Source organism: Panthera pardus, unplaced genomic scaffold (assembly GCF_024362965.1).
Source record: "Panthera pardus isolate Hobbes unplaced genomic scaffold, ASM2436296v1 HiC_scaffold_1, whole genome shotgun sequence".
NCBI classification, from domain to species: Eukaryota; Metazoa; Chordata; class Mammalia; order Carnivora; family Felidae; genus Panthera; species Panthera pardus.
The window spans coordinates 79429746-79449676 of NW_026526654.1; the positions used below are offsets into that span (position 1 = coordinate 79429746).

Sequence of the window (19931 nt, forward strand, 5' to 3'; positions counted from 1 at the left end):
AAGCTGCAGTTTTATTGAAGTTCATGGCCACAGAGTGGCTGAAAACTCAGAGAGGAAATTCAGTAAAGGAGTTAGCCATAGCAAGAGAAGCCTCAAAAACTAATATAAACTCTTCAAATTCTTTAAAAAAAAAAACAAAAAAACAAAAAAAAACAAAAAAAACCTTGAATTGTATATGCTTAAAGAAGATTCCAAGGAGCCCAGCAGAAAACAACTGGAAAGCTGAAAGAATTCAGCAGCAATGTCAGCTGCTTCCCACTGCAGAGACATGAGCTTGGAATTTGAATCCAACCAAGTTACAAGGCGTTAGAAAACACCTCAGGCTTTCTATAGACCCATCTTACTAAAGTATAAGACCAAGCCTCCACAAGTTCAAGATGATCAGCCAGTAATTTAATCATGCTCCCCAAAGGAAGATAAAGAGAATTTAGAGATGGCATATCATCCACAATGTCCACTCTACGATTACAACTTTCTAGACATGAAAATAAGCAGGAAAATATGAGGTGCTGTCAAGGGGGGTGGAGGAAGCAGTTAAGAGAAAAACACTATGAAATAATTCAGAAGAGTGAACTAACAAGCAAGGATGCTAAGGCAGCTATTATAAATATGTTGAAAAACTTAATGAAGAATATGGTCACAATGGGACATCTCACTGGATAAATGAAAATCGTTTAGGGGCGCCTGGGTGGCTCAGTCAGTTAAGTGTCCGACTTCAGCTCAGGTCATGATCTCACAGCTCGTGGGTTTGAGCCCCATGTCAGGCTCTGTGCTGATGGCTCAGAACCTGGAGCCTGCTTTGGATTCTGTGTCTCCCTCTCTCTCTGCCCCTCCTCCTCTCATGCTCTGTCTCTGTCTCTCTCAAAAATAAACATTAAAAAAAAATTTTTTAAAGAAAAAAGTCGTTTAAAAAAAAAGAACCAAGTGAAATACTAGAACTGAAGGGTATAGTATTTAAAAATGGGCTTAAAATATCAGCACCCCCATGTTCACTGCAGCAATGTTCACAGTAACAAAGACATGGAAACCTAAATGTCCATCAGTTGATGATGACTTGATAAAGATGTATTTTATGTATGTGTATATCATGAAATGCATTCATTCAGTCAAGCAAAAGAAGGAAATCTTGCCATCTACAACAACATGGATGCAACCTGAAGGCACTGTGCGAAATGAAATGAATCAGAGAAAGAAATACCAAATAGTCTCACTTATATGTGAAATCTGAAAAAGGAGAACTCTCATAGAGAGTAAATTGGTGGTTGCAAGGGGCTGGGGTGTGGGAGAAATGGGGAGACTTTGTTGAAGAGTAAAAACTTTCAGTTATAAAATGAATAAATTCTGAGAATCTCACGTACAGCATGGTGACTATAGTTAATAATCCCATACATATTATATAATTGAAAGCTGCTAAGAATAAATCTTAAATGTTTTCACAACACACAGAAAATGTTAGCTATGTGAGGTGATGGATGTGTTAACTAACCTTACTGTAGTAATCATTTCATATATATACATGTATCAAACTATCATGCTGTACACCTTAAATTTACAAAATGTTATTTGTTAATTACAGCTCAATAAAGCTGAAAAATGAAAGAAAAGAAAAAAAAAGATTTGGGCAGGGATACTTAAAAGCAAATTAAAAAAAAACATAAAAAAGAGTCAGTGACCTTGAAGACAGAGCAGTAGAAATTATTCAATCTAAAGAACTGAGGGGAAAAGATTTTAAAAAGTTAACAGAGACCTATAGTACAATTTTAAGCAGAATAACAAGAATCTCAAATGGAGCGGAGACAGCAGAACAGGGAACGTATTTTTAAATAATGGTTAAGATGTCCCACATTTGGTGAAAAATATCAAATTACAAATCTAATAAGCTCAGCTAACTCTAAACATAGTAGCAGAAAAAAAAAGGAAAAGAAAAAATATAAATCAAATTATTGAAAATTGAAGACACAATGGAAACCAAAAGACAATAAATATACATCTTTAAAGTAATTAAAGAAAAAGACTATCAACCCAGAATCTATATCCAGCAAAAATATTCTTAAAAAACATAAACATATTCAACTAAGACTCAAGACTTTATCAATTGATTTATGCATTATGCAATGTTAATGGAAGTTGTTCAAGCTGAAGGGAAATGACGTCAGTCGAAACTTAGATGTACACAGAAAGAAAGAAAGAAAGAAAGAAAGAAAGAAAGAAAGAAAGAAAGAAAGAAAGAAACCTGAAATAATATGTAGGTATATACCAAGGACTATCTCATTTATTTTCTCTGAAATTCTTCAAGAGACCAGTGACTAAAGCAAACATAGCACTGTGCTGAAGCAAAAAATAGCACACCAACAGCACAAAGGTCAAATATAATTATACTTTGTAAAGTTCTTTCATTTTACATGAAATAGCATGTTAGTGCAAAATAAAATGTAAAAGTTAATCATGAATACTGTAATTCCTAGAGCAACCACTAAAAAATTACAAAGCAGTTTAGCTTAAAAAGCCAATAGAAGATTTAAAATAGGGGCAACTGGGTGGCTCAGTTAAGCATACGACTCTTGATTTCAGCTCAGGTCATGTTCTCATAGTTCGCTGGCTCAAGCCCACATCGGTCCCTGCACTAACAGCATGGAGCCTGCTTGGGATTCTCTCTCCCTCTTTCTCTGCCCCTCCTCCACTTGCCTGCAGTCTCTCTCTCTCCCAAACAACTTTAAAAAAATATTTTGGGTTTTGTGGATTATAGCCCTTGCAGTGGCTATTCTCTTATTGTAGTGTGAAAACAGCCATGGCAATATGGAAATGAATAGGCATGGCAGTGTTCTAATAAAACTTTACTTATAAAGGCAGGCAGAGGGCCAAGGATCTGCCCTGTAGTTTGCTGATCTCTGATCTATATTTCTGTAGGTTATTTTATATCCATTTCACTTGTTAAGAGAGGGGTATCATAACTCCCAGCTATAATTGTAGATTTGTTCATTTCTTCCTATAACTTTTATATCTATAACTTAATCAGCTTTTGCTTCATGTGTTTCCTTAATGCAGTTTTTGCCTCAGGCTCTCTGGTATTAGGTGGATTCTCATTTGGTATTGGTATGCCTTCTGGATGAATTGACCTTTTTACCTTTGATAATTCTTTACTGAAGTTAACCACCCCCCCCTTTTTTTTAATAAAAAGATTTTTCTTAATGTTTATTTATTTTTGAGAGAGAGACAAAATATAAGCAAGGGAAGGGCAGAGAGAAAGCGAGACAGAATCTGAAGCAGGCTCCAGGCTCTGAGCTGTCGACACAGGGCCCGAGAAGACACTCAAACTCACAAACCACAAGATCGTGACCTGAGCCAAAGTCAGATGTTTAACCAACTGAGCCACCCAGGCACACCTGAAGTTACATTTTTTTCTGTTATTAATGTAAGTACACAACTTCTCCTGTGTTTACTATTTACATTCATGATGTATGATTTTCATTATTACACTTTTAACCTGACTTGTGTTTTTGTTCTTAAAATGCATCTCTTATATACAGCATATATTTAGTGGACTTTCTTTTCATTTTTAAAAATGTTTCTTTTTTTATTGAGATATAGTAAACATACAATGTTACATTAGTTTCAAGTGTACAATATAGTTATATGGCAAGTTTATGTTATGCTATCCTCATTGCAAGTATAGTTCATCTGTCACAATACTATTACAGTACCAAAAACTATATTCCCTATGCTGTACCTTTTATCCTTATGACTTAATGATTCCTTAACTGGAAGCCTGTATCTCCCAGTTTCCCTCACCCATTTTGCCTATCCCCTCACCCTCCACCCCTCTGGCAGCCATCAGTTCTCTGTATTTATGGGTTTGTTTCTGCTGTTTAATTTTTTTTTAGATTCCTCATATAAAAGACATCATTTGGCATTTGTCTTTAACTTATTAGCATCCATGTTGTCGCAAAAGGCCAAGATCTCATTCATTTTTTTTCTTTAAGTATTTATTTTGAGAGAGAGAGTGTATGCGGCCGTGTGTGTATGCATGGGGGAGGGGCAGAGGAGAGAGACACAGGGGAAGAGGGAGAGAGAGAATCCCAAGCAGGCTCAGCGCTGGGGGGCTTGACCCCACCAACCAAGAGATCATAACCTGAGCCGAAATCAAGAGATGGATGCACAACCGACTGGACCATCCAGGAACCCCTCATTTTGTTTTTTTTGATATTAAACCTACTTATATAGCAATTTCTGTCTTTGGAGTTTTAGGAAACATTGTATTTAACAATATTTATATGGTTGAATTTAAGTCTGTTATTTGCTACGTGTGTTGTATTTTTTTAATCAAGTCTGTTGTTTGCTATGTGTTGTATTTTTTTAACCTGTATTTTTCTCCCATCCTTTACTGTCCCTTTTATGTTACATATTTTTTAATATTTTTTTTAAATATTTTTATGTTTGTTTATTTTGAGACTGAGTGCAAGCAGGGGATGGGCACCCCTAAAATATTTTTTATATATAGAGAAAAAGTTTTGATTATGATATAGATGACTTAAACACTATTAACCAATCTGACCCAACTGTATCATAGAGCATATACTGCATCATAAAATGAGTCTCAAATTTCAAAAGGCAGAAATTTTAGAGTATGTTCTCTGACCCCAACAGAATCACATTAGCATTCAACTATAAGAAACTATCTATGAAAACTCAAAATACCTGGAAATCAAGCAACATGTTTCTAAATACTCCATGAGTCAAAGAAATCACAAAGAAATTTAGAAAATATTTTTAACTGATAATGAAAATACAATATGTAAACATTAAACATGCAATTAAGCAATGCTTAGAGAAGAAAGGATAGCTTCAAGTGCTTATATTTAAACACAAAGTCTTAAGTTTAAATGTCTAAATTTCCACATTTAGACATAAAGCCAGAAAAGGGGCACCTGGGTGGCTCAGTCAGTTGGGCGTCCGACTTCAGCTCAGGTCAGAGGTCGAGCCCCGCGTCGGACTCTGTGCTGACAGCTCAGAGCCTGGAGCCTGCTTCGGATTCTGTCTCCCTCTCTCTGCTCCTCCCTCTCTCTACCTCCCTCCCTCCCTCCCTCCCTCTCCCTCTCCCTCTCCCTCTCCCTCTCCCTCTCTCTCTCTCTCTCTCCCCCCCCCTCAAAAATAAAGCTTAAATTTTTTTTTCAAAAAAGCCAGAAAAAAATATTAAACCAACAGAAGAAAGAATTAAGGAATTATCAAGATAAAACCAGAAGCCAACCAAAAGCTGTGAAAAGAAATAACATTGCTAAGCCCTAGCATGAATGACGAAAAACAGAAGAAAGTAAAATACAAACTACCAACATCAGGAATAAAAGACCAATCATGACAAATCCTGCAGGCATTAAAAGGATCACAATGGAAAATTATAAACCATATGCCAAAAGATTTGGTAACTTAAATAACCCACAAACTGCTTGACTTTGGCTCAGGTCATAATCTCACAGTTGGTGAGTTCGAGCCCCACACCAGGCTCTATGCTGACAGCTGGGAGCCTGGAGCCTAATTAGGATTCTGGGTCTCCCTCTCTGCCCCTTCCCTGCTGGCACGCACTCTCTCTTGCTCTCAAAAATAAAATTAAAAAAAAAAAAAAGCATCATAAACCATATTTATCAAGAACACAGACATCCTTAACAAAACAAACCCAAAAACAGGTAAGTGGACAAAACATCATGATCATGTAAGGTTATCCCAGAAATGCAAGATTGGTATCACTTTCAAAAATCAATAAATAGGGGCACCTGGGTGGCTCAGGTCATGATCTTGCGGATTGTGAGTTCAAGGCCTGTCGGGCTCTGTGCTGACAGCTCAGAGCCTGGAGCCTGCTTCGGATTCTGTGTCTCCTCTTCTCTCTGCCCCTCCCCTGCTCATGCTCTGTTTCTCTCTGTCTCTCAATAATAAACATTAAAAAACTTTCCTTTAGAAAAAAAAAATCAGTAAATATATTTCACCAAAATAAATAACAGAATAAAGAATAAAAGCCATACAATCATCTCACTAAATACAAAAAAAAAGGGGGGGGGGGGATGTGTGACAATATTTAACACCCATTCATAATTTAAAAGTTTCAGTAAAACAGGGAGTATCTTCCATCTGATTTCTTTTAATCTACAAAAAAAACCCACTGCTGACATCCTATTTTATGGTGAAGGACAATGTTTTCCCTTAAGATCAGGAACGAGACAAGGATGTCCATTCTCACCATCGCTCTTTAACATTAGACTGAAAATGAGAGATGGTGCAATAAGGCAAGACAAAGAAAAAGCTTGTAAGATGAGGAATAAAATGGTCTTATTCACAAATTATCTGACTATTTTTGTAAAGAAAGTCCTAAGGAATCTACAAAGAGTCCTGGAACTAAACGAATCTGAACTCAATTTAAAGTAACTATGGCATTTTTGTATACAAAGAACATTTACAAAATTTCATTTGTAATAGCATCAAAAAGATTTTTAATACATGCAAGATCTCTACAGAGAACATTAAAATGTTACTGTCTAAAAAAAATTTTTTAATGTTTTATTTAGTTTTGAGAGAGTGAGAGACAGAATGCAAGCAGGGGAGGGGTGCGGACACAGAATCTGAAGCAAGCTCCAGGCGCTGAACTGTCAGCACAGGGGCTGACGCAGGGCTCGAACCCACGAATTGTGAGATCATGACCTGAGCCAAAGTTGGACACTTGACCAACTGAGCCACCCAGGCGCCCCTAAAAGATTTTTTTAATATTTATATTTAAGAAAGAGCGCAAGCAGGCAAGGGGGAGAGAAACAGAGACAGAATCTGAAGCAGGCTCCAGGCTCTGAACTGTCAGCACAGAGCCCAACACGGGGCTCCAACTCACAAGCAGTAGGATCATGACCTGAACCAAAGTCAGACGCTTAATGGACTGAGCCACCCAGGTGCCCCAAAATGTTACTTTTTATTACATGTATATAAGTTACCACATTAACATAACATCACATTATATGATTGATATGTTAACATATTAATATGTAAAAATCCATTTTAGTAGGTTGATGTAGAGATCTTCCACACACGTTTACAACACATGTTAAAGATGAACTAAATAAAAGGAGAGATATACAACTGTATTAGTCATCGCTGTGTAAGAAACAATCCCAAAACTTAACAGCTGAAACAAAATTATCTCAGTTTCTAAGGGTCAGGAATCCAGAAGCAGCTTAGCTGGTGGGTCTGGATCAAGGGTCTCTGATGAGACTGTAGTCAAATAAATAATAGTCAACTGAAGGCTAGAGGAGGATCTGCTTCTAAGGTCACTCAAGGCTATTGGCAGAAAGCCTCAGTTCTTTGTCACGTAGATGTTAGGAGACAATAATCCATGGGACCTACATTTCTGCACATTTTGCAACTGAGGATGGACTGCCCTTTGTTCTAAACTATGTTTCAAAGGTATCTATAAAATGAACGGACTTAGAAGATAAAGAAAGTCACCTCCAAAGCAAAGAGCAGGTATGCTTACTGCACATCTAAAAATATCCAGTTTTGGGGTGCCTGGGTGGCCTCAGTAGGTTAAGCATTTGACCCTGGATTTCAGCTCAGGTCATGATCTCATGGTTTATGAGATCAAGTCCCACATCAGGTTCCATGCTTGGGATTCTCTTTCCCTTGTTCCCTCTGCCTCTCTCTCTCTCTGTCCCTCTCCTTGTTCATGCTGTCTCTCAAAATAAACATTTAAAACAAAAAAAAATAAAACTATCCAGGTTCCCCGTGTCCAAAGTTCCTCTCCTGAAACATAGCCCACTGCATATGTAGGTGTCATCTGGCCCTCTTCACGTTACCAGGTGCGAAATGGAACTCAAGGAACTGGTGCAAAAATGCCAAAACCCTAGCTACTCCTCCTGTAATTGTGACAGTCTTTCCAATCTGACCCAGGGGCCTCATGTCTTTTATCAGCACCCATGAAACTGTAGTAAGCTAACTTGAGAGCCTGCAAGTAGGGTAAAAACTCAGACCCTTCACGGTCTTGACATTGGGTCTCTCTACAATATGGCATCTGGTTTTTTCTACAGTGGGTGATGAGGAAAAGACCAGTAACAAGCCACTGTATCTTTTTTTAACCTAATTTTAGAAGTGACATACCATCACTTTTCCCATACCCTATTGATCACACACATCAACCCTAATCAATGTGCAAGATGGCCTATGAAACAGTGCAAATACCAGACAGGGATCAATGGGAACCATGTGAGAGGCTAACTACCACATTCAATATCGGTACAGATCAGTTTTCCCTATATATATCTACAGAGCAACACAATCCCAATCAAAATCCCAAAAGACTTTCTTTTTATAGAAATTGAGACCCTGAAACACAAAAGAACCAGACCGGCCAAACAATGTTGGAGGATTCACACTATTTGATTCCAAAAGTTATGGTAATAGAGACACTGTGACACTGGCATAGGAGAAACAAATAGATCAATGAAACAGAATTGAGTCCAGAAATAGACCTACACATGTAAGTTCAAAGGATTCTGAATAAAGACACAAAGGCTAATCACTGCAGCAAAGAAAAGGTGTTTCGTTTTTGGGTTTTTTTTTCCAAACAATGGTGTTGGAATTGGATAAATGTATTTTTAAAAGTGAACTTTAACCTCCTACTTCACACCATGCAAAATAATTCAAGATGGATCATAGCCTTATAGGTAAAGGCTAAGACTATGAAACTTCTAAAAGAAAGCACAAGAAATTATTTTCATGACTTTTGGATAGGCAGAGCTTCTTACGACTCAAAAGCATAATCTATTTTTTTTTCATTTTTTTAACGTTTGTTTATTTTTGAGAAAAACAGAGACAGAACATGAGCGGGAGAGGGGCACAGAGAGAGGGAGACACAGAATCTGAAGCAGGCTCCAGGCTCTGAGCTGTCAGCACGGAGCCCGACACAGGGCTCAATCCCATGAACTCGAGATCATGACCTGAGCCAAATTCGGATGCCCAACAGACTGATCCACCCAGGCACCCTAAAAGGCATATCTATTAAAGAAAAAACTTGATTATTTAGACTTTGTCAAAATACACTATTAAGGAAAAAACAAGACAAACTACAAATTAGGAGAAAATACTCTTAACACATTGATCTGACAACTTGTATCCAGACTATATTACACACCAATAAAAAGATAACCAATTTTTTAAACACGCAGAAAACTTGGAAGACAAATTCACAAAAGAAAATACACTAATTATCAATAGCTGTATGAAAAGCTACTCAACATCATTAGCCACCAAGGAAATCCAAAATGAAACCACAATGAGAAACCATTTCATACCTTATAAATGGCTAAAATTAAGACTGATTATCCAAACGTTGGCAAGAATGTAGAGCAACTAGAATTCTCATATATTCATGGTGGGAATATAAAGTAGAAAATCACTTTGAAAATGTGGGAATTTCTGACATAGTTAAACACACATCTGCCTATAAACTCACAATTCCATTCCTAGGTATTTACTCAAGAAAAATGAAAACAACTGTTTGCAAGAAGACACGCATAGGTCTTATTCTTAATGGTAAAAAATTGGAAGCAACTCAAATGTTCATCAACAGAAGAAAAGATAAACTGTGGTATATTCATCCAATTTAATTTAATTAAGCAATAAAAAGAAAAACTGATATATTCCACTTCATGGATAAATCTGGAAATGCTAAGCAAAAGAAGCTAAATGCAAAAAAGCACACTGCATGAACACAGAACAAAACTAATCTACCTTGTCAGATATCAGAGTGCTTGGGGAAGAGGGAACTGGATAAAAAAGGCAAAGAGGGAACCTTTTGGGATGACAAAAATGCTCAATATCATCTTTTGGGCACTGGGTATTGATCTCATCAAAGTTGAGATCTGTACATTTCACTGTATTTAGTTTACACCTTAATATAAATATATGCAAATACAGAACATAAATATATAGAATATATAATACATAAATAAGTAAATCAAAAATAAATTTAAAAACAATTCATGAGCTCACTGTATTAATTTTCCCTTTTTCCACTTAGTCTTGGGTTGTCCAGACTTATATTTAGCGTATATATACATACATTTGTGTGTATTCAGTAAATATTAATCATCTACCAGTGCCAAATATTCTGCTAGGTTCCAAAATAACTATAAGTTCATGGCCTCAAAGGTTAACCGTATAAGGGCAAAAAACACACAAATAAGAACAACACATGACATGACGGTTTCCATTATAAAGGTATACACAGGGTCTTGTGAGAAGGGGAAAAGAGCACAACACGTTGCCCAAAAGAAGAGTCATGTATCAGAAAAACCTTTCCATTAGGTAGAGGATGACATGTGAACAAGCAGGAATGACCACTGCAAGAAGAGAAATACCGCATGTAAAGACACAGAGACAAAAGGTCCAACACAGTAGGGAGCTATGAGCAGTGTTTTGGGAGCTGAGCGAGCCTAACACAAAGTGACATGAAATGCTGGCAAGGCAGGTAGATACCACGCCAATACTAAGATACTTGGATTACAAAGGGCGTGAAGAGCCACTGAAGAGTTTAAAGCAAGGAAATGACACACTCAAATTCATGATTAGAAATATCACTCTGTTAATAGTCTAAGAGATAGCCTAGAAGGGAGTGATGGTGTAAGCAGATACCTGTCAGAAGACAAATGCAGGCAAACAAGCAAGTCATGTTTACATTTACTAAACCAACCAATGGAACAGGGACTGAAGAGAAATTTAAGAATCCCCAAATGGACAGAAAAAAATGGGTAAAGATTAAAATGAGAGAGTTCACAGGAAAAAAAAAATAATATAGAGGGCTCTTAACCATATGAAAAGATGCTTGGCTTCACTTGTAAGAAAAATATTAATTAAAACTACACTGAGATACCATTTTTCGCCTATCGTATTGGCACAAATCCAAAAAGCTTGATTACACACTGTGCTGGCAAGGGTATAGGGAAACAAGTATTCTCATAAACACGTTATTGTTACAACGTCTATGAAACACAATTTAACAATATCAAAATTATACCTGTTATATTCTTTGACCCAGCAATTCCACTTCTAGGAATTTATCCTACAGACACATGGGCATATGTACAGAATGATATATCCAACAGTGTTGCTTGATGCAAGATTCTTATAATTTTTATAATAGTAAACACTGGAAACAATACAGCTGTCCACCAATGGGCTTTAAAAGAAAATACTTTATTCCGCCTTCCTTTAAATTATTTTATGATAACTGGTGTTTTATACTACCAGTTAAATTGTGGTTCATAAGTAAAAAGGAACAGCAGCTTTTGAAAAGCGGAGAGAAGTAGAGAGCGTGCATAAGCAACTAGCACTTTACACACCACTGCGTTAAGATCTCCAAGGTATATTGTTCAGTGGGAAAAAAAAAAAAAGTAAAAGGTGGGGCACCTGGGTGGCCCTGTTAAGAGTCTGACTTCAGGGGCGCCTGGGTGGCCCAGTCGGTCGAGCGGCCGACTTCGGCTCAGGTCACGATCTCGCGGTCCGTGAGTTCGAGCCCCGCGTCGGGCTCTGTGCTGACAGCTCAGAGCCTGGAGCCTGTTTCAGATTCTGTGTCTCCCTCTCTCTGACCCTCCCCCGTTCATGCTCTGTCTCAAAAATAAATAAACGTTAAAAAAAAAAAAAAAATTAAAAAAAAAAAAGAGTCTGACTTCAGCTCAGGTCATGATCTCAAGGTTCAGGAGTTTGAGCCCCATATCAGGCTTCGAGCTTATAGTGCCAGAGCCTGCTTAGGATTCTCTCTCTCTCCCTCTCTCTCTGCTCCTCTGCCTCTCACTTTCTCTCTCTCTCTCTCAAAATAAACAAACTTAAAAAAGAGAGAGAGAGAGAGAGAAAGTAAAAGGCAAAGCAGTTAGTTTCCAACACTAACGTAAAACATCTGGGGGCAGGAGGAGGGGAAAAGAGAAAGATGGGATAAATGTACTTATAAACAGCTGTATTTTTTAAATCCCCAGAAGGATATGTAAGAAATCAATAACGTGAGTAAACTACTGTAGAAATTTGGGAACTAGACAGATGGGAAAGGCTATGAATGAGAAACTTCTGATTGTGTACCTTTTTTCCTCTTTTTGTTGTTTCACTTTTGAAGTACTAATATGCATACAGTATTTATTTTTTAAAAAACCTTTGCGTCGGGCTCAGCTCAGAGCTGTGCTGTGACAGCTCAGAGCCTGGAGCCTGTTTCAGATTCTGTGTCTCCCTCTCTCTCTGCTCTGCTCCTCCCCTGTTCATGCTCTGTCTCTCTCTATCTCAAAAATAAATAAACATTTAAAAAAAGGGGGGGGGGGGGGCGCCTGGGTGGCTTGGTCGGTTAAGCGTCCGACTTCGGCTCAGGTCATGATCTCATGGTCTGTGAGTTCAAGCCCCGCGTTGGGCTCTGTGCTGACAGCTCAGAGCCTGGAGCCTGTTTCAGATTCTGTGTCTCCCTCTCTCTCTGCTCTGTTCCTCCCCTGTTCATGCTCTGTTTCTCTCTGTCTCAAAAATAAATAAACGTTAAATAAATAAATAAATAAATACCTTTGGAAATACTGTATCAGAATCAACAAGATGTGTAATTCATTGGATATGAGAAGTAAAGGAGAAAGATCAAGAAGACTGCAGGTTTCTGACTTGATAACAAATCTAGTCATCCCTTACAACTTAAAAAAAGGTATCTGTGTTATTAACCCAGACAGGATGTTAAAGGGTAGAGGTAGAAGAAAGCAATTCAGTTTTGAATATGTTGTACTGGAGGTATTGTGTCCAATACAGTATACAAGAAAAAGAAGACAGGATATTTAGGAGAGAGGTCAGGGATATAGTTCACAGTAGAAGCCCTGGAAGAAGAAAACATTTTTATCAGCCTAATTTGCCTAGAAACTATTTACTCAATAAACCCAATTAAATCAGAAAACAAACGAAAAATGCAATTCAAAGAGAAAACATAAGGCCACATATTCATATCCTTTTGTCACAGACATCAACCTCTCACTAAAACTGTACTTAATGCATTTAGATAAATTCCCAAACACAACAGATTAGAAACATCAAAAAAGACCATGGATGAAGCTACCAGAGGCAACATTTGACAGGAGCATGAGGCAGCAAGAAATGATGATGGTACCACCAATACCTCAAGAAGTATAGCATTCTTCAAGGGCTCTTGTTAGGAGTCAAAGTCTCATATTTTATCATCTAAGACTTGGCCAAAAAGTCCCTCACTTCAAGAGGTTTTTCATGATTCCTGTACTCTCAGCTTGACATGATTAATCAATTTCCTTTTATCAAATTCCCAATTTCAGATATTTTGTTTACACCTTCCTGAAAACACTTTATTCTGCCTTGTTTTCAATTATTTTCTAATTATAACTGGTATTTTATACAACCAGTTTCTTTCTTCCTACTTGAATATACATTTCATAATTGAAAAAATATCTTTTATCTTTATATTTTGGAGCATGAATTTCTTGTATAGTATATAACATATACCATTTAACAAACAAACAATTTTCCATCTTGGCCTTCTCTAAAGTGATATGAATGGACTTGGCACAAATACAGTATCCCTGCACCAACCTCTAATGGTTTTTTTGTTGAGTACTTACCATCTTGGCACCAGGGTAAGCATTTGGTCTGGCTTATCCGCCCCCCACCCCACCCCCCAAAAAAAACAACAAATGAGATTAGTGGTAATAGGAAGTGACAACTAACACGTTTGGGGTTTCTCTCATGGGAGATAAAAATGTTCTACAATCAGATTGCAGTGATGGTTGCATAAACTTGTGAATGTACTAGAAAACAATTGTACACATTCATTCAGTGAATTATACTGTATGTGAATTATAGCTGAATTAAGCTGTTTTTAAATGTGAGATATCTATTATCCCCCACTTCACAGATTCAGAAACTGAGGCTTAGCAAAATTAGTAATTTGCCCATGGTGACAAAGCTAGCTAGTAATGGAGACAGAATAAAAACCTAGGCAGTCTTGACTCTAAGTCTACAGGCTTAACCACCAAGCTCTTTTGCCTTCCTTAGAAAGGGCTTCATCAAGCATTACATCAAATGCCCACATATGCTCCTACTGCTGTTCAAGTCTTAAATGCTAGTGACCTTCCAAACTCCCAACTAGAACTACAAAGCTTTGACCCCAATCATGTTATATCATAAAGGGAGAAGAGAAGGAAAGTCAATAGCCAAAAAGAAATTTACCAAAGAGACAAAGAAAAAAAAAAGTGCTCAAGACTTGCATTTCAAAGCTTGCCATTTTGAGCATAAAACTAAATGAAAGCCTTGAAATAGCTGGATTGCTACTACCAAGAGTTGATGGGCAGGCCTAGTTCAGTTGAGCTGGGGTTAACTATGGGCTTCCCGGATTAATTCTACCTAGACCAGGGTTTCTCATCCTTGGAACTATTGATACATTGGGCCAGATAGTTTTTTGTTGTGGAGCGTTGCCCTACACAATGTAGGGTGTTTAACATCCCTGACCTCCACCCACTAGATGCCAGTGGCACCACCCTCCCCCATTCCCCCAGTTATGATAGCCAAAATGTCTCCAGACCTTGCCAAATGTCCTGGTGTGAGGCACTGGGGAGGGAAGGGGTGTCCCAAACAACCCCATTTGAGAACCATTGGCCAAGGCTAGAGGTAATGATGAAAAAGGACTAGCTATCTGATGTTAACTAGCATGTACGGTAACTTTAGACAAAAACTAACAGCTTTGTATCTCTGATGTACAAAAATTGTACATATTTAAGATATGCAACCTGATGTTTTGATACTATGCACATGCACTGTGAAAAGATCACCACAGTCACATTAATTAACATCACTTACACATGGTTATCATTTGTGATTGGGGACAGAGGGGGAGACAGACAAAAGCCCTTTAAACCTATCACTTCCCAAGGCTACAAGGAAAAAAAATTCATTTAAAAAAAAAACTGTGAAGCTGGGGGTGAGGGTGGTACGTAGGGATTAAACAGGAACAAAGTCCATGTAGTCCTGCCAACATCCCCTGATTTCTGTACAGTTCAGCATGTAAGGCCTCTGACACCCTAGGAGAATATCAACTACAGAAAGGTACTACTAAACATCAGAAAATAGATCTAAAGGATGTAAGAAATGAGAACTGCTCCCTCTGACTGGTTTGAAGCAAAATCAGTTTCCCTTATAATTAAAACGAAGCGTCCCTCATCTCTGGAGGAACTCTTGAAATAACAAGGTCAAGGTTGCTACCCCTGCCAGGGAACAGGAGCAAACGAAATGACAGCACAGGTAAAAACCAAATGACAGTTGAGGGTGGAAGGGAGTAGTGAGACAGGAGAAGCAGACAGAAGACAGAGCTGGCCCTATACAAAATTTATTTGCCCTCTCAAATCTCCCTTCCTGCCTTTATATACCTCGTTAACACCAAGTTAAGGGCTCTCAATATGCTCAATGTTGGCCCTTGGTCGTTCAAAGTCTAGCATTGTAGTCTCTCCATTCAGAGCAATGCCCCCCTCAAGGTGCCACAGGCTCTAAAAATATTATAACTCTCTAAAAATTGCACCTCTCTCAGTTCATTTTAGATGAGGGAGGGGGAGAAAGAGTCAAGTAAAATAAGCTCCATCTAAAGTATGTGCTACAAGTAACTTCTGCCCAATAAGCATACCCCCCCCAAAAAAGAAAAAAGAAAGTGATTACCCTCACTCATAATCAAAGAAATGTAAATCAAAACAGGATAAAAATTTCATATCAAATTGGCAAGAAGCATAAGGTTTAATAAAGTCCAATGTTGGTGAACATGTAACAGGCATACTCATAAACCACTGGTCAGTGTAAATTGTTACAATCTAAACACTCGAAAGAAAAAATCATGATACATCCTCATAAAATAATCATTTTTTTTAATTTTTTTTTTCAACGTTTTTTATTTATTTTTGGGACAGAGCGAGACAGAGCATGAACGGGGGAGGGGCAGAGAGAGAGGGAGACACAGAATCGGAAACAGGCTCCAGGCTCCGAGCCATCAGCCCAGAGCCTGACGCGGGGCTCGAACTCACGGACCACGAGATGGTGACCTGGCTGAAGTCGGACGCTTAACCGACTGCGCCACCCAGGTGCCCCAAAATAATCATTTTTAATTATGTTGATCTATATGTGCCAATGTGAAAACTGCTCTGTGACATTAGCTAGGCAAAAAAGTAAATTGCAGTTGAAAAAAAGTGGACGGTACAATATAATACTATCTGTATAAGTTTTTTGAAAAATAAACTCTCTAGAAACTATTAACAGTGGACTGCCTGTTGGGGGGGAAGGGAGGACAAGTAGCTTTTATTTTTACTTTTTTGTGCCATCAGAATGTTTATCATATACATGTATAACTTTTAACCTAAAGTATAAAATTAAAGTCCTCTAAGCCCACAACCTTAACCACGACTCTCACCATCAACTATCCACACGCAGCCCCTCCCCCATCTTCATATCAGAAGGCTGACTAAAATTGCCTAACCGAATTTCAGCTAGTTGAGGATATATTGTGGAAATAGATCTTGGGTATACATCTGGGGCTTTTCTTTAAGATCTCTTCACTCTAAAACCACTTCTGAGATGAAAAAGAAAAAGAATCCCTACACTGCCCAAAGCACCACAAACTCTCATTTCCTATTGCCCGCCCCCCCCCCCCAACCATCCTGTCCTAGAAAGAGGCAATGCTTATGGTTATTATATTCCCTCTTCCCATCAGTTTTATATTTAGTGTTGGCTAATTTCATTCTCCCACATAAAGAAGAGCAACCTCAATTGTTACTCAAAGAAGCCTTAACAGCAGGGATCTTACTGTCTGGTTCTCAGTTCCCACCACTTTGGTGCAGGTGTCCAACCAGTACCCTAAACTTCTACAAGGCAAGATCTCAGTCCTTGTTATTGCATCATCTCTGGCACTCTGCATATGGGAGCTTAACATTTGTTCATTTTAACTGAATCAGGTTAAAGCATTCTCTGTCAAAGGGAGAGGCAGGTTAGAGGAGTACTTCCAGGTCATGGCCCTTTAAAGATGCTTCCTGCTTTAACCAGTCTTCTTCCTCCAGTCCCCCTAGCCACTTAGAAGTTTTGCAACTAAACTAAGCACTTCTAATTACTGCCTAGTAATTAGAATGCCTTATTAATGCCTAGTCGTTAGAACACAATAACTATTATGGATATGTTTAAATATCTCAGATTAATGGCTTTAAGCAACTAAATTTTGCTCATCTGAGTTTAATCTTCATAATTTTCTCCCTGTGCATGATCATCCCTCCCACCTAAAACAATTACAGTCTCAAAGCAACAAACCTACCCTATTTTTGCACTGGTGAGAAATGGCTAAAAACCCTTTTCATTTATAGGGGAAAATGGTTATAATCAGCTTCATAACATTATAATGTGAGGAAGAGCTGACCTCTACACGCTGAGGAGTCAAAACTGAGAACCATTTGCCAGCTTCTTAAATATGCTTCAAAAGTAAATACATTTTCAGAGAAAATACTGGGCTTACTTTTAAACTAAGTATTTCTGGAATTTTTAACATTTCCAAACAGGAATACTCAAACCAAACACAATTTTATCCAAATATCTATTTTAACTGGAAGTGACAAATGACTGGTGTAGCAAACGGAGTTTAAAAGTGAAAAAAATACAGTCATACACATCCATCTTATAACAAAATAAAGTTCAATACTAACCTCAAAATCACCCTGGCTTACAAGTTTCAAGAAGAATAAATGAATGCCATGTCAAGTAACGTTGCACAACGAAAGATCAACTAACTCCAGAAAAGAGACATGCAAAAGGTTATCTTCTGAGACAACTTAAGTGGACTGAATGCCAGATAAAAATTATTAAAACCAGACTCTGAAACAGATGGTTAACCTTGAAATATTACTTCTTGATTGAATGAATGGAGAAGGGAATGAAGAATAATACACTATCTGGCAGGAATTTTAAATATTACTTAAATCCTGAACAGAACAATACAGACCATATAGAAGCTTCTAAGCTTCCATGAGAAACTAAGAGTTACCCCAATTCCACCATATGAATATGACTGTGACTTTGGATAAATTACAATCTGAACCTAATTTCTCATGCATATCATAACTAAGATGATGATCATCTTTAAGTTTCTTTATAGCTCTCTAACACTAACAAAGGAAACATAAATTTATTCTTTTTTAACTTATACACAGTACTTGCCATCCAAGCCAAATCACAGTTAAATTGTTAGTTCTAGGCACGTATGATCAAAAAAGTTGCAATGAGGAAGTCAAAGGACAATCCTAATTCTTCAAGAGGGAAAAGCAAAAAAAAAAAAAACAACTTCCCAAAATATTCCCTTCCTCATAAAGTATCATTCCTCATCAGGGCAAGTTCTGTCTAATACAGGGTATCAGTTTATTGTTAGGTTTACCAAGTTATTGATAAAGTCAAATCCTCAAAATGTTACTCTTTGTGACTGTTAAAGCTGCAGAACAATTTTTAAGTAAACTTAACAATTAAAGCAACTTCTATCAACAGCCAGCTCAGACTACCTGTCAAATAAATAACCTTAGCAACATTTCATGACATTTCATGACAACAACAATCACTGTCATCACATTATCTCCTGCAACTCCTGGAAAAAGTGAGGGAAAAGACAGACATAATTAGACAGGAATAAAAGCAACAGGAAGAATACAAAAGCTGCTGTGAAAACAAAGCTCATACAAGGAGAATCAATCTCAAAAAAAGGAGAAAATAATAAAGAGCACAAAAGTTCTTTAAAACGAAACACCAATCCAAATACTACCTTGTCATTTAAAATATTTAAGCCCTAAGGTAAAACCCAGCTGCAAAAATGGTAATTTTTTTAAACAGCAAAAAAAAAAAAAAAGAAAAAAAAAAGAAAAAAAGGCAAAAAAAATTAGCTACTTCAGTAATCAAAGAATGTCAAAAGTGCACCTTTTCTCTATGTATTTGCAAGTTTATTTCAAAGGAATAACGTTCGGACCTAAGATGTGTTTTTTTATAGTTAAGCTTTTGAGAATACATCTAACAGAAGTCCCATGTTGAAACTTTCACCTACATATTCACCGGTATAAATTTTAATTAGGTTTTCTGCTATCACCAGGTGATACAAGATTAACTGTTCCACAAACTGACCTGCATACAACCATGGGAATGCTCATCTTACTGTCCCTAAAAATGCTTAACATCTCTGACAAATGTGCTGCATACATAAAGTATCCCTTCCAGCCCTTATTTTGCTTAATACCATTTTTGTGTTTTTAACTATTTTACTTATTACGTAAGTTAATACCAAAAATGCTCTAGCTTGGAACTTTACAGGGGTCAGTTGAGAACAATGATTGTATTGCCAAGCAAGTTTGAAATAATTGTAATTTATGTACAGCTCGCTCTTACAATCACGCTTGAATTCTTAAAGTTTATTAGGAAGACAGTAGAAGACTCCCAACTCACTAAAGACCTATGGCCAGCCTTCGAAATTAAAGGCTGTATCCCAAGTTTCCTAAACTGGTAAGGGTAGGGTCGTTCAGGACAGCACTGCCCGTCCATCACTTCATAATAAAAGTGTGAAAACAGCGGTCAGAGCACATCCTTCAAAGCAAAATAAAGGGTTCTCTTTTATCGGGTTAGTTAGGATTCTTAAAACGTGTGTTGAAAGGGTAGCAACCTGCTCCTTCAAACCCTTCCCGGAGTTTACGCGTTCCCCGGGAAGGAAGGCAGTAACAAGGCAAGTCTGAAGGCGAGGCACCGCATTTCAGGGTTCAGATCCACTCCCTCAAAATAACTGTACTTCTGCCTGGCGCAGCTCGAACGTACGTACCAAGAAACAACAGCGGCAACATACAAGATTTTTCTTCTGACCAAAACTTTTCAAGTGTCACTAA

General features: G+C 37.7%; 1 protein-coding gene and 1 long non-coding RNA gene across 6 annotated transcripts in view; both read right to left on the bottom strand.

The window, feature by feature from the left end:
- LOC128776215 (uncharacterized) overlaps nucleotides 1-12426 on the bottom strand; it is a 191675-nt gene extending 179249 nt beyond the window's left edge. Inside the window, exon 1 of the long non-coding RNA XR_008421288.1 lies at nucleotides 12366-12426. This is a non-coding gene — a long non-coding RNA (uncharacterized LOC128776215). The remainder of the gene's footprint in view (nucleotides 1-12365) is intronic.
- PDS5B (PDS5 cohesin associated factor B) overlaps nucleotides 1-19931 on the bottom strand; it is a 191767-nt gene that overhangs the window by 170827 nt on the left and 1009 nt on the right. The gene's annotated exons all lie outside the window — the stretch shown is intronic.